Source organism: Vicia villosa, linkage group LG4, assembly GCF_029867415.1.
Source record: "Vicia villosa cultivar HV-30 ecotype Madison, WI linkage group LG4, Vvil1.0, whole genome shotgun sequence".
In the NCBI taxonomy this organism is placed as follows: domain Eukaryota; kingdom Viridiplantae; phylum Streptophyta; class Magnoliopsida; order Fabales; family Fabaceae; genus Vicia; species Vicia villosa.
In genome coordinates, this window is record NC_081183.1 from 4,059,387 (window position 1) to 4,074,390 (window position 15,004).

General features: G+C 33.2%; 1 long non-coding RNA gene across 1 annotated transcript; it reads left to right on the top strand.

Annotated features, from left to right (window-relative positions):
- Positions 1 to 8,542: 8,542 nt before the first annotated feature.
- Positions 8,543 to 11,128, top strand: LOC131598727 (uncharacterized). The gene is made up of 4 exons (XR_009282368.1): positions 8,543 to 9,127; positions 9,296 to 9,342; positions 9,451 to 9,879; positions 10,088 to 11,128. It is a non-coding gene; the product is annotated as an uncharacterized LOC131598727 (long non-coding RNA).
- Positions 11,129 to 15,004: the final 3,876 nt, after the last annotated feature.

Below are 15,004 nucleotides of genomic sequence, written 5' to 3' on the forward strand. Positions count from 1 at the left end.
TTTTTTTTTTTCGCATCCAACTCTAAACTTTTCAGATTCCATTTAGCTACGGAGACCGGAATATGCATACGAACAAGTGTACCAATGTAGCTTGTCAACTTTGCAGAATTAGGACCAATTGGTTGGTTTTCAGAATTCCATTCCAAACGGTATACTAATCCTTGGTCTCTATGTCGAACGATTCCCTTCATAATGGTGATGCCTCGTGCAACTTCTTTTGCTTCAGTATCAGGTGGAGCATTTGTATCCGGAGCATCTCTTTCTTGATCATCTCTTTCTTGTGAGTTTTCTTGTGAGTTTTCAGGTGGAGCATCTCTATCCGGAGCCATTTAACCTATATCAAACAAACTAAAGCACATTAGTACACTATTAATAAGCTAACAATCTATACAAGTCAAATGGAAGTCAAACCATGCATTTACAAGTGTATCGGAAACGAAATCGGTACAAATCAAAATAAGCGTCAAAAAAGAAAGTTGTCGGAATTGAACGAAATTTACATGGCTATGGTAAAACGTCCCCACGGACTCAAAAATAAAGTCGGTTTTCCGAAATTCAGACCCTAAGCCCGACCTTTGATTACGGGCAGAAGCAAAACCGATAAAAAAACAGTTCCGAAATGTAAAGATAAGTGCATGAGCAGCTCCGGAATCGTCAAAATAGTATAGTTACATGTAAAGAAGTCGACAAACGGATACATGGTTCAAAAGTTATGTACAAAACGAGAATATGCACCAAAATTGAATAAGTACTATACTATTGATTAAAACAATCGGTACAAATTGAATAAAACAAATTAGTCGGAATATGTATACTATTACCTTTATCACTAACGTTTCTTTCTTTTCTTGGTAGGATTGTGTTCTACGCGTCTCTTAACAACGCGGACGGTTGGATTGATCCAAATACCCTCATTATGATCATTTCTAGTACAAGATTCATTCTCATTTTGATCGTTTCTTGTACAAGATTCAATGCCAACACCAATATCACCTTGATCTTCAATGTTTTCATCAACTATTTTGTTAGATAAAAGCACTATAGACCATTTCGTACTTGTCGGATCATTGACATATAACACTTGTTTAGCTTGAGAGGCTAGAATGAAAGGCTCATCTTTGTACCCTACCCTATTGAGATCCACTTGCAAAAATCCTGACTTATCCATTCGTATGCCACTATTATTTTCAACCCACTTGCAACCAAATACAGGAATCTGAAACTTCGCGTAATCAAACACCAAAATGCGCTCGATAACCCCAAAATATGACAAATTTGCAAATTTTGGATTTAAGTCATTCGCACTTGATATGTGCATTGCTTCAGCTACCAAGGTAACACCACTATTTTGCATAGTACTTTTATCATCCTGTTCTTTGGTATAAAATGTGTATCCATTAATAGCGTATGCGCTATAAGAAAGCACAATTACAGTTGGACCATAGGCTAAACATCTCAACCTTTCTGTTACTGAAGCAGGATCTGAACGATACTTCGAATAAATATGATCCCTAAACCACGGTATGAAACTTCGATTGTGCTCTCGTACTATCCAGTTCTCATTTCTATTTGGATTTAAATCTCGGAGAACAACCTTGTGCATTTCAACATACGGCTCAACCTCAATCTCATTGTGCAGAACATACAAGTGCGCTTGATCCCGTTCGACCATTGATACTGTCACAACTTTATTTCCAATTAGCCTTTTTCCTTCTTTTTTTTCGACAATATGAGATTTGGGGAGTCCAATTGATTGAACATTTGACAGATATTCAGTACAAAACTCAACCGCTTCTTCAACAACGTATCGTTCGGCAATACAACCCTCCGGTCGACTTCTGTTTTTCACGTACCCTTTTAATATTTTCATATAACGTTCAGCAGGGTACATCCATCTCATATAAGCTGGTCCGCATAATTGTGTCTCTTTCACAAGATGAACGACTAGATGAACCATTATGTCAAAAAACGAGGGAGGAAAATACATTTCAAGATCACATAAAGTAACAACTATCTCTTTTTGAAATGTTGGTAAGATCGCGGGATCGACCACCTTACTGCAAATTGACCTGAAGAAGAAACACAGCTTAGTTATTGCGCTTCTTACTTTTTCTTGCAGAATAGAACGTATACTTATTGGTAAAAAAATGTTCCATTATAACATGACAATCATGCGTCTTCAAACTCTTTAACTTGAGGTCTTTTATGGACACAAGTCTTCTAATATCTGAAGAGTAGCCTTCTGGAACTTTAACTTCACTGAGGAACTTACACAATGTTTTCTTCTCCTTTCTAGATAGAGTGTAAACAGCAGGTGGCAGATATGTTCGTCTTCCTTTCGTCACGGGTCCCAATTCAATTCTCATTCCCATGTTTACCATGTCCTTCCTTATGTTAAGGCCATCCTTAGACTTTCCTTGTATATTGAGTAACGTACCTATGACGCTGTCAAATACATTTTTTTCAATATGCATAACATCCAGGAAATGTCTTACGTACAACGACTTCCAATATGGAAGTTCAAAAAAAATGGACTTCTTCTTCCACCCACCCTTGACAAGTGAATGTGCAAAAGGCTTGCCAAACTGAGTGCTCACATCTTTCACCTTTTCAAAAATTTGATCACCTGACAAAAAAGGCGGGGCTGTACCATGTTCGGCCTTTCCGTTGAATGCTTTTCTCCACCCACGGTAGTGATGATTAGAATTTAAGAATCTACGATGGCCGAGAAAGACATTATTTTGACAAAGCTCCAATCGTGTCGTATCGGTTTCATCTTCACAAACGGGACACGCCTTTTGACCTTTATTGCTGTACCCGGATAGATTTCCGTATGCTGGAAAATCATTAATTGTTCCAAACAACATCGCCCTCAAGTTGAAACTTTCCTTCCTATACCCATCGTAAACCTCCACACCGTTGTCCCACAAAAACTTTAAATCTTCGATTAACAGTGCCAAGTATACGTCTATGTCATTCCCTGGTTGTTTAGGCCCAGAAATTAGCATAGATAACATCATGTACTTACGCTTCATACATAGCCACAAAGGTAGGTTATAGATCATAAGAATCACAGGCCATGTGCTATGCGAGATACTTTGAATACCATGCGGGTTCATTCCATCAGTAGACAATGACAACCGAAGGTTTCTTGCTTCTTTTCCAAATTCAGGATAATCAGTATCAACTTTCATCCATTGTGGTGAGTCTGCCGGATGTCGCAACTTTCCATCAATAATTCTTTCATCTGCATGCCAAGTCAAGTGTCTTGAATCGGTCTCACTACGATACATGCGTCTAAATCTCAGAATTATAGGAAAATACCATAAGACTTTAGCAGGAGACAACTTTTTCTTATATCGAGGGGCACCACATTTAGGACACTCATTCAACGTTGCATACTCGTTTCGAAACAAAACTCAATCGTTTGGACATGCATGTATCTTATCATAGCTCATGCCAATAGAGGACAACATCTTTTTGGCTTCATACGTTCGATTGGAAAGAACATTATCCTCTGGTAGCATATCTTTCATAAGGGCTAATAACTCTGTGAAACTTTTATTCGACCATCCATTGTCCGCCTTTAAGTTGTACAACTTTAACACCGCAGACAATCTTGTGAATTTTGAACAACCATCATACAACGGTTTCTCTTCATCGCTTACCAACCTCTCAAACATTTTGGGACAATCCGCAAGATCTTCTTCAAGCGCTTCTGCAATCTCTTCGACTCGATCGCAATCGTATGTGTCTGTGCAATCGTCGTTTGAAGCATACTTCCTATTACACCTCGACTCAGCATTCCCGTTACTTTTCTCACCATGCATTCTCCAACATGTATAACTTCTATTAATTCCAAACCGTAGTAAATGGGATCCCAACTGTTTCCCGTCAACCTTACCCCCATAACAGCAACCCAAGCAAGGACACGGCATTCGAAGCGGGTCTTCGGAGTGCGCAACCGCAAACTCAACGAATTCCCATACCCCTTTCTCGTACTGTTTTGACAATCGGTTTGAATTCATCCATGTCTTATCCATGTCTTAATTAATCTAAACAAATGCTTCTTGGTTTCTCTATCAGGTACTAAGGAATTCTGTCAAGATAATAAATAGCTATCATCATAATAGAATACCTAATCAGAATACCCGATTTCTTAAAGAAGACATTACCTTATTTCAAGGTAATATAAGTCCACAAACCAAAAAACTGGTTGAGAGACATTAAATTGATATTAAATAGAACCATAAACAATAAACTATAAGTAGAAAATAACAAACTATAAGCAAGAAGAAAGGGATAGTAACCTGAGTTAGACTTGATGTGGGAGATGGGTAGGTTTGAATCGGCGTTGTACGAGTAGAAACAAGAGACTTCAAAGTAACTGTAAAATTAAACACACACACACGATGTAGTTAAATACAAATATCATAAAAGTGAAGGAACTATATGCAAACTGTAGCACAAACTACAATGATTTTAGAAGTAGAAACCAGATTCCATAAAACACAGTTTCAAAATAGTGCAGACACATACATTCATATCTCATTCAGAGAATATTGAATAAGAGAAAATCATAAGCTTCCATGATATTTATATACAAGTTATTTCCTTCTAGACAAAACAGAAGCATACCAACAATTTTGTTAAATGAAAACTCAACCATTAAGTTGGTGAAACCAATAAATAAGTCATACTGCATATATAAAGGAAGATATGCACAATTCACATGAAAGTAAACTCAACCATGGACGTAACCATTAAAAGAAAGTAGTAAGAGAGGATATTGAAAATGAAATCACTAGTAAAAATTTGAAAGAGAATAATGTAAAATTTGAAAGAGAATAATGTGAATGTTTCCCATCTCATTTCATTTCAGAAATAAATATAGATATTTCCTTCTTATCACTTAAAGTCAATTTAATATATGAGCATGTTTTAATATAGTTCAATCCATTTCAAAACTTGTAGAATTCCATAAACCAAGTTGCAATAAAGTAGAGACATCAATATGAACTCATACATTAAATCCAAGACCAAACTAAGACACCTTTTTCAATTTACAAAATAGCAAGAGGAAGAGTTGAAATGTTTGTATTACATTCAAACATGCTCATAGTGCACAACGATCATGGTTTAGAATAAAGATATAGCATTTTCATTCTCAAAAAGATAACTGCTCTAACTAGTATGTATTGCTACTATAATTCTCCTTTATTTCTATATCATAACTAGTATGCATTTTAAGTAAATAAAAAATCAATGTCACTATTTCATTGAGGTTTTAATTGTTTTTTCCTATCGTAGTACCACTGTTATGTATTTGCCTCTCTAAATTTGATGTCCAAAACTATATGCTTCATCTTGCAAACAAAACAACAGTGGAAGAATATATTCATACAACATCTACCTCTGTCAAAGCAAATAAAAAGACTATGGCAGATTTTCAGAGTTTCAGATTTTCAGATTTTTAAGAGCAAAATACAAAATCAGATTATCACCGGACCTATGGCAGCAACAATGCAATGACAGCAAACCCATTCATTAAAACCTAACACAAAACCCTAAAACTACTACAGACCCTAAAACTACAACAGTGAATTTCGCTAACCTTCACAAAGTGAAACTGCTCAGCAAGAACGACGGCGGCGGCGAGAAGATGTTGAGTGGTGGTCGGTGTTGTGGAGGTTGGCGGCGGCGATAGACGGTGGAGGTTGGCGATGAACGAAGAAGAGAACAGTACTGATGGCGCAGTGAAGAAACAGTGAGAACGATGAAATAATGAAAGGTACAAAACGCGTATGTTTTAATTTGTTTTAAAAAATTTAATTTTAAAATGACCTACGTCAGCGCTTTTCAAAAGCGCTTTCATAGGTACCCCTATACCAACGCTTTTTCGCTAAAAGCGCTTTCGTACCATATACCTATACCAGCGCTTTTTAAAGCGCTTTCATATCTACCCCTATATCAGTGCTTTTACAAAGCGCTTTCGTAAGGTGGGCTATACCAGCGCTTTTGTAGACATGGGCTATACCAGCGCTTTTTTAATGTTTTTTTAGCGTGATTTTTAATTTTGTTTTTAGTGAAGCCTATGCCAGCGCTTTTTCCAAAAGCGCTTTCATAGGGGTGCTGCTAAAAGACAAATTTGGCATAGTGTGACCAGGCGCGTGTCCACTTCCCTTTGGCCAGTCAGCAGTCAACTTACCCCCTCTCTCACCATGATTGGTATCTGCGCAGTCAGTGGGCCCGGTCTGGTTAGCTTTTGACTTGTTTTCAATTTCTTATTTGCGGAATAAATATTTCTTGTGGCGTGCACATATTACAACAAAAACGGCGCAGCTGATTGGTAAAGGCATGTGGATAATAACTTTGGATGCCAGGGTTCAAATCCTGGCCAAGACAATTGTTTTTTAGCATATTAACATTCCCATATTTGGTACATACGACCCATGCGTACTTACGATGCGTCTTCAGTTCTCCACCATGAGATCTCCTATCAATTCAGATCTAATGTAAGCCAGGCTGAAGGTGCATCATGGGGTTCCAGAGGTGTACAACACAAGATCCAAGCCAGGTTTCTTTACAATTTTAATTATTTATTTATTAGGTTTTGTCTATTTTAAATAATAATTATTTGTATATAATTAAATTAATTTAGTTTAATTAGTTCATTCAAATAGGGTTGGGAGAATAAATTAGGATTATATTTTCCCGATTATTTTGGTTACTCGATTAGTCGAGTTAATTAATTTAATTAATTTCAACTATAAAAATCACAAAAAACTAGAAAGGTTTATTCGTCCATTAGGGTTCGCCCAATCCAATTGGCCATTTGGCCAAAATAATAAGATTTAATGTTTTTATTCGCTTCGATTAAATTAATTGATCGCGGTGGGTAATAATCAAATAATTACTTAATAACAATTTATTTTGCTAAATGGTTTTAACCAAATCTATTGGTTACGATGATTAGCATACCTTTTAAAACTCGTTATTATTTGTAATCGAGTCAATCGATTACGAGGGATAATGATACAAATTAATTCATAAATTGTTAAAAAATACCATTATTCATTATTAGTGATAATTGAATCAATCAATTAGAATTGGTAATGATACAACTATTAATCTGTTAACTATGGTAATTGAATCAATCGATTATTGCGGTTAATAGTACGAATTAAAATCAGGGTTGTACGCCCAAAGCCTAAAACACTTCCCAAATTTAAAACATTCAAAACACACTAAACCACGATACTACGGATTTTCATCCTTATTCAAAACTACGATAGGCCATTCAAAAAGCCTTCAAACAACTTCAAACACTTTCATAATCAATTCAAAGGCGTACAACCCTGTGTCCGAACTACGTAGACTTTGATCCTCCATAAGGAGGTATGTAGGCACTTGGCAACAAGGCGAGTCCCCTCCCTAAAATCTCAATTTTTCTCCTATTCAATTCCTTAGCCATAAACCTTTATCTTTGAAATGTTAGCCTTTAGAAAAGGGTTGAGGGTGCCTAACACCTTCCCTCGACCTGAATATATATAGTATCTTACCCCGATCTCTAAACTGCGTAGGGTTTCCTATTCGCCCTTCAGAATAGGTGGCGACTCTCTAAGTTATAAATTTTTAGGGCAGGTTGCTACAACACTATTCTAATCATATATTACGAGTCATTGACCTCTCTTTCAATATCAATAATATCATAATGGAAGCCTGACTCATATACTGGAAGTCTAAGCTAATAATGTGTACTTATCTTATCATGTTCCTTGCATTTTGCTTTGTCAGTAGTAGTATAAAAGTTATTACGCTAAATTTTGCAATTATAATCATATTTTAAAATTATCTTATCAAGTTCCTAGCAATTTTGTCGGTTGTATTATTATGCAATAAATTAACCAGAGTTTTAGTTATGAAACCAATATTGACTATATCCACGGATGAGATCAACTGTCTTGTTTAAATATTTGTTGTAGAAACTTAAATTTTATTTTTTTAAAACAAATTTATAGTTTGGAAAACTTTTAATAAATATATAAATACAACTTTTCCAAAATTTATAATAAATAAATTTGCCATTACTTTTTAATTTGATTATTTTCAAAAAAAATAAATTATGTCCTGGTAAACTTAAATTATATCTTTTTGTTCTCTTATTTATTAGAATTTATACAACCAAAATAATAAAAAATTGTAATCTCCATAAAAAATCATTTTTTTTTAAAATTAGAATTTAAATAAAAATTAAAAAAATCATTAGAAAAAACCTTGCAATTAATTTCATAGCAAAGATGATTTTTTTTTTAATAGCAAGGATGAATTTTGAAAACTCTATCTTTTAATATTATTATGGAAATTGATTTGTGGGTATGAAATTATTTACATATTTTATTTGATATTATTGATTATTAGTACCATTATTGTTTTACGTTTAATTTTGTTGAATTTCCACATGACAATCGGTAAAAACTTTTTATGAAAACTATTTTATCTACAATATAAGAAAGTTTACTGCTCTGGAAAATACATTTTTGCCCCTTTGCTCCTGTAATGTGCCACGTGGACACCTTGCTTGGCTTTCTTTTTAATTTTTTATTTTCTAATTTTCTAAAACCTGTTTCTTTTTTCCTAAAGCCTATCAGTTCACGTGAACACAACAATTCCAATTAATACCTTTTGCAAATATATTTGATATATCTTTCTTGGAAACAGAGATATGATCTTTCCCCTATACCCACTCTAATGTCTTTTCAAATCCTTTCACTTTCTTTTTTTCGTTTCCTTCAACCTGTCCAACGGGAGCTCATTTTCTAACCCTTTTCCATCTTCAACATATTCCTCCGTCTTCAACCTTCCTTTCCTCCCTCTACGCCTTCAACCTCCCGCCGTCTTCAACCTTCTTCGTTCTTCCTTTTTTTTTTCTTTTGTCTTCTACGACATGACTTTATGATTTCAAAAATAAATCTACATTTGTAATTAACAATATTGCTAACGAAACCCTAGCCGAAGGCAAAAGAACGGCTTGAAGTCTTCCTACAGATGTCAGTTTGCTTTCGTCGCATTTCTGACCGGCATCCACCGTTTGGGGTCTAAATAATCCACATCTGCTGATTCAATGGTATGTTTGATAGTTATTGAGATTTCAATTTTAGGGTTTTCTTTCTTTTTGTATTTTTGTTGGAAAAATTCAATAATTTTTGAATTTTGAATCATGGATTTTCTTTGTTTTGTTATATTCATTGGAAAAATGTAATCTTTATGGGTTTTGAATCTTGGGTTATTGTAGGTTATTACGGAGAGGTTGTCCAAGGAAGAAATTGGTTGTTTAAAAGAGTAGGTTTTACACTATGCCGGTTTTGGTTCGCAGCGGACGACGATTATTATTCTGTAACAGATTTGATTTCAACTTTATCTTTTTTTTTCTTCTGATGTTGTTTATAGGTGTAGATTTCAAATTTGGAGTGGCATGCCCTTTTGATTGATAACTCAAATAACAGGTAATAGTTAGTTTGGAGTAAGTTTGTAAGTTTTAATTTTAAGCTATATTTGATTGAATTCTTTAAGGGCTAATGTGTTAGTTTATTTTACACTTTCTTAATTGCATGCATGGTGTTTGATAAGATGTCTCAGCAAAGAAGAAAAGGAGTCGGTGAACGGGAATATGGCAACTTATTTCTTTATTTCACAGGTTTTAACAAATGCAGTAATTTTGGTATGTTAGTATTACTCTTCTGTTCACTGATGTTATTATTTTTCCACTATCTTTTTGTTATACGTCGATTTTGCTGCTGTTCTTTGGTTTCACGGTAGTTGAAATGAGCATCAAGCACGCGTACGCATCGACGGAAACAAGGGGAGGTTGTTTATAAAGTAAGTTTTTTGGTTTCAGGTTTGTAATTGTTCGATGAAAGCTCCTAAAAAACACGTTATTTGGTACGACAGTCCCTGTTATAAGTGAAATAATTTATTTCATCTAAACTATTTAGTAAATAAAATTTACCACACCGCTGAAGCAATATCTCTTGACTAAAAACTAGCTGAAATATATTTTTTTAACCTTTTTCCCTTTGATTTTTAGGTGTGAATGAATGCAGTTAGACAATGGTGATATCATATGCTTTCATAAAGCTTCTGCAATGGGTAACGGGAGAAATTAGATATACTGATAAAGCTTCATTGGTTACAAGATTGGTCAAAACTTTCTCGATGTATGCATAGGTTCGAGTGATGGAATTGTCTGTGTATGAGAGGTTGAAACAGGCCGATGTTTGAAACGGTGGGAGGTTGGCAAAGCTGTGTTGCTTGGAATCCTCTTTCCGATTTACATATATTAGCTTTTCCTGAACACATAAGAAATTCATGAAATTATGGAGTACTAGCAGCACATCAGTTGCAGCAACCAATGTGTATGTTTGCTGAAGGTTACAAATTACATTGACTGCCAATTGCTTTGATAAAAATTAAAACTGGGTCTTATACTCTTTAGGAATCTATATTTAGTTATTTGTTATTCTCGCTACTTTTGGTACAGATAGGTGTGTTGTTTTATTAATGTCTCATAGCAAGAGTTTGTCGACAGTTTATCAACAAATAAGATCTCTGGTGTTGATCCATTATTGACAATCCAATAGAATTAAATTGAAACGGCTTCTTTTTAAGCATTTTGTTTGATATCTGCTCTGTGTGCAATTCAGCGTCAATTGCTATAGGCTGTAGCCGTAGTGTCCTAAATTCCAATTGCAGAAATATATCGTAGCATCCATACTTTATTCAGAACTATATCATTGCATTGGTCACAAAACTTAAAACTGTGTTGACTATATATGGACAACATTAGGATACTGTGTGTTTCTTTGTTGGAAAAAGTTGTAAATAGAAATTGGCCTTAATGATCAATGATGTGAAGCATAAGAAACATAAGAGTTTACCTAAATTTATGTGTTTTGAACCATTCCTCATCATTGGCTTTAATGATGAATATCATGCTTAATATCACAATAACAAACATCATATACATTTATGTAGCTTGAAATTATGATGCATAACAAGGCTGGATTGTTGGTTCTTTGGCAGGAAGCTGTAGGTTTTATAAAACATCAGGATGCACTTCAAATTTCAAGTAGCGGACAGTAGCGGTTTGTTCAAACTTCGCTAGGCTATGCATGCATCACTGTGTAACTGAGTTGCCTCTCTTTTCTCTTTGTTTCTTCTTATTTTCTCTCTTTTGATCAGTTACACGAATGTGTTTTTGTGTTATTGTTATTCTCTATGAAATACACAAACACGTTGAATTAGATGCTCTACCGTACATGTTTTGTCCATTTGGTAATTTAATAAAATTCTAATTAGTGAATATGTTGGGCAGGTGAAAATAAGCGGTTATGTAGTAACAGGTCGTGGTAGAGGCATTGAGGACTCGAATTTCACTGATGAAGGTAATAATAATGTTGGAATATTTGTCTGATCAATGAAATTGCAGAAAAAACCAGTGAAGGCAGCATTTCAACGAGTACAAGTTGACAAGATAGACTTTGTTGATGAGAGACTTCAAGATAACTCTTATTGGGCAAAGGTGTGATATATTGATATGTTTTCCATTGTAAGAGGTTACTTTTGGTTCACTGTGTGCTGAAATGTGCAAAACAGTGTTCCCTTTTATGTCTTTCTTATTGAATATTTTCTTTTCCAGCTTTCTAGCACCTCTCTCACAATTTTCTTCGAGCCAACCAACAAGTACTCGGACGGCCTAAAACTTTTTAGTGATAACAGCAATATGCAATGCAGATTCACCAAGTAAGACACCATTGCCCTTTGAACACGAATATGGCTTTCCATTGCAAGACCATTGGGGCTGTCCAACAAGATGAGTGAGACTGTTCATAACAAGATGAACGGGGCTGTATCCTTGCATATTTAGCTTCTTAGCAAATGAAGGTTTCAAAATCATAATTTCAATGGCAAACTTGAGATGACCCCTAGATAAAGAGATATGTAAAGGAGTTGAATGCAATGAACTTGCAAAAGAAAACAGCATTAGTGGGCTCAGCCACATATTTGGATGTTCAAATTCTTTACTTGGTTCACATGCCATGTTGTCTCCAAAAATGATTAACCAATAGTTCTGCCTAATTAAAAACACATTTTATACACATTTTATATACTACACTAACTAAAGCAGACATTAAAATATGCCGTTTTTAATAATCCTAAGCTCAAGGATTATAGGACAAATACATCATGCATCATTTAAGTTAAATGAATTTTAAATAATTTTAATAAGTCAGTAGTCCGACTCTTATTATAATGAGTCTTTGTTTTCTTGGATAAATTAATAGAGCAACGGTTTGTGAAGAATAAAATGAGTCTTTGGATGTTTTCTATAGGAGGGAATTTTCTTCAAAAGAATTTATTGTGCGTTATTTTTCTATGTATGTATGTAATAATGTCTTAAGCAGCCACTAATAAATTTATTATTTTAAATTTGTAAAAAGAGATTGTTAAAAAACATAGCAAAAGAGCAAAAGACCAAAAGTAATGGTATATTTTCATCACCACCATCGTAATATTAATTAGTAATGAAGTTATTTTAATAAAAAAAAGTTATTTTAATTAATGATTAAGTTAATAAAATATTTATGTAATATATATTTAAAATATAAAGTAAATCTGAGTTATTAATTTAAATCTAATGGTTATTATTAAAAGTTCTTAATTCTCATTATCGGGAACATGAAGTAACTGATTAGAATATTGAATATTAACGGAAACACGAAGTTACTGATCAAAATATTGAATATTAACGGGAACATGAAATTACTGATCAAATTTTTTAATATTAACGGGAACATGAAGTAACTGATAAAAATATTGAATATAACGTGGAAAGACAAGTAACTAATCAAAATATAGAATATTAATGGGAAGATGAAGTTTCTGATAAAAATAATAAATATTAACAGGAATAAGAACGTATTGATCAAAATATTCAATATTAATGGAAACATGAAGTTGTTGATCAAAACATTGAATATTAAAGGGAATATGAAGTTACTGATAAAAATATTGAATATTAACGAGAACATTAAGTTACTCATCAAAATATTAATTGTTAACGAGAACATGAAGTTATTGATTAGAATATTGAATATTAAATATTAACGGGAACATGAAGTTACTGATCCAAATATAGAATATTAACGGGAACATGAAGTTTCTGATAAAATAGTGAATATTAACGGGAACATGAAGTTATTGATCAAAATATTGAATATCAACGGAAACATAAAATTGCTGATCAAAACATTGAATATTAACGGAAACATGAAGTTACTAATCAAAATATTGATTATTAACTGAAACATTAAGCTACTGATGTTAACACATTTAATTAAATATTGAATAATAAAAATAATAACTTTATAAAAATATTCATAAAAATATTTATAAAAATATTCATAAAATTTTTAAAATATTATCACACTGGTCCTCGTGCGAATGCACGAGTATCCCGTTAATATTCAAAATATTGAATGTTAATGGGAGCATAGAGTTATTGATTAAAATATTAAATATTAAGGACAACACGAAGTTACTGATCAAAATTTTGAATATTATCGAAAACATTAACTCACTTATCCAAATTTTGAATATTAACGGGAACACAAAGTTACTGATTAAAATAATAAATATTAAGGGAACACGAAGTTATTGATAAAATATTGAATATTAATTATAACACGAAGTTACTGATAATTTTTTTGAATATTAACAAAAACATTAAATTACTTATAATTTTTTTCAATATTAACGGGAACAAATTCGGAATATTAACAAGAACACGAAGTTATTGATTTAAATAATGAATATTAACGGGAACACGGAGCTACTGATCAAAATAATGAATATTAACGGGAACATGAAGTTACCGATTAAAATATTGAATATTAACAGGAATTTTTTTGGAATATTAACGAGAATACGAAGTTACTGATCAGAATAAGGAATATTAGCGGGAACATGAAGTTACTAATCAAAATATTAAATATTAAAGGGAACATGAAATTACTGAATAAAATATTAAATATTAACGAAAATATGAATTACTGATCAAAATATTAAATATTAATGGAAACATTAAGTTACATTTCTTAAATGCATCCTTAGATATATTATTCAATCTAAAATAATATAAATTTTATTTTATTAATTACTTTTTATTTTCAATATTCAATTTTTTTAATATTAGTATTTTTGTAACGTTTTCCATTTTAACCCAAATTTAATTCTTTACTAATACCTTTTACTTTCCTCAATTCAAATGTGCGATTTTACTATTACATTTTACTTTCCTCAATCCAAATGCGCGAAAACGACGGGTACCCGTGCGAACGCACGGGTATCACACTAGTTATTATTATGAAAAGAACAAATGCTTTTTATCAGCATCCATCATTATCATGGTAGAAATGATGTCTCCTATTGGATGAACATAACACGTTCAGCCATGGAAGAACACTAATTAATTAGTTGAAAATGAAACGTGGCTTTTAAGGTTGATTCAGTGAATAGAAATGTCTCAAAAGGAACTTGGTGGTCAACTAGGGTCCAACAAAAAATGCAATTGAATTACTAGTACATTCTCAGTCTCACAAAAGCCAAATTTCTACTAATATGGGGACACCCTTTTAATATTTTAATGTCACTTTTTCTATTTTAGGTATTTTAATAACATGCACACTACCTAGTACAAAAGTTGTCATAATGTGGGGAATCTAATCAAAGTAATGAAAACGTGTGGACAAAGGTTGGGAGCTTGTACTCCTAGTATGCAGAGTAGTGCTTACAAAAGTTGTCTGTTTAACGTGGGCGGTGGGGAATCCACTCAAAGTGATACAGTGATGAAATCGTGTGAACTGAGTGATACAAAAGTTTTACTATAGTACAAAAGTCGTCTCTATATAATGTGGGAATCTCAAAGTGATAATATGATAAGTAA